The sequence below is a fragment of the Myotis brandtii genome, unplaced genomic scaffold (assembly GCF_000412655.1).
Source record: "Myotis brandtii unplaced genomic scaffold, ASM41265v1 scaffold244, whole genome shotgun sequence".
Taxonomy (NCBI): Eukaryota; Metazoa; Chordata; class Mammalia; order Chiroptera; family Vespertilionidae; genus Myotis; species Myotis brandtii.
Genome location: NW_005359225.1, coordinates 2,493,178 through 2,494,585, shown reverse-complemented (window position 1 = coordinate 2,494,585; position 1,408 = coordinate 2,493,178).

Sequence of the window (1,408 nt, the reverse complement as noted above, 5' to 3'; positions counted from 1 at the left end):
TTATTTATTTATTTATTTATTTATTTATATTTTTGTTAATCCTCACCTGAGGATATTTTTCCATTGATTTTTAGAGAGAGTGGAAGGGAGGGGGAAAGACAGAGAGAGAGAAACATCAATGTGAGAGAGAGACATCGATTGTTTGCCTCCCGTTCCCGCCCTGCCCAGGGCTGGAGACCGACCCTGCAACCGAGGTATGTACCCTTGACTGGAACGGAATCCAGGACCCTTCAGTCCGTGGGTTGACACTCTATCCACTGAGCAAAACTGGCTAGGGCAATACTATGGTTTTAATTCTCTAACTTTCCATGATTGTGTAGCTCTAGAAGCTGAGCAATCTATGATTTTATAATTTAATAGTCTCCAGCGTTAACTATCCAAGATTCAGTAAAGTGTCTCTCACCAACTCCATAAATATGAGGGAGTTGCTCTAAACGCTATGCTTCAGTGGCCTCCACACACATAGGGCAACTCCCTCTGTTCCTGTTATCACTCTACTGCCATTCCCCCACACCAGCCTCAGGCTCTCTGTTCCAACCAGCCCTCCTCCCTGATCCCTACTCCATTCCCACTCTGCTGTCTCCAACTCACCAGATAGATACATTCACTCTCTATCTGTTGGTGATTATTCATTAAACAAGGGCCTTCTCTATGCTCAGGCTTGTGCATATTACAAAGGGGATGTAGGGAAATGAGAAAGTATGGTCATGATTCTCAGGGGGCCTAAGATCTATGAATCCAAGTCCCTTGCTGTCCTTTAAACTCAAATTCACCTCTACCAGGAAGACTTCCTTGATTGACACTAAATATCTAGCACCAGTAACCACAATTACATGTGTGAAGATCTGAGCTCTTTAGTTAATTAGTTTGCACATTTTAAGTTATCTGTCCATCCTGTCTCCCTGAATATAACTGAGGTTTCCCCCTAAATCAATAGCATGTCTTCTTCAACCAGCCTGAGAGTTTTCTAGAGAAAGACCATGTCTTCTCCATCAGACTGGAGGCACCGTGTAGACATGAGCCATGACTCCCTTATTTTATACTTGAGCTAAAGGTAGAATGATGTTCCTCCACCAGATTAATAAATTCTCAAAGGCAAGTTCATGTCTCTGTTATTGCACTGAAGATTTTGTAAAAGCAGAAGCCACATCTCTCCTTAAAATTATGAAGTCCCCAATGCCAATGACTGGGCTTCCACCCTCATCCTGGGGGCTGTAGCCTCAAGAGCAAAGGGTCTAGGGCTCTCCCCTCTTTTTCTATTCCTACAATCCCAGCCCAGGACTCTAACCATAAGAAAGGATATTTTTCCTAAAGCAGAGACAAATGAATGGAAAAGGGAAGATTCAGGATGCAAAGGGAAAATATGTCCAGACCCTTGCTCTATCCTGGGGCATCTCCTACAAGCTAT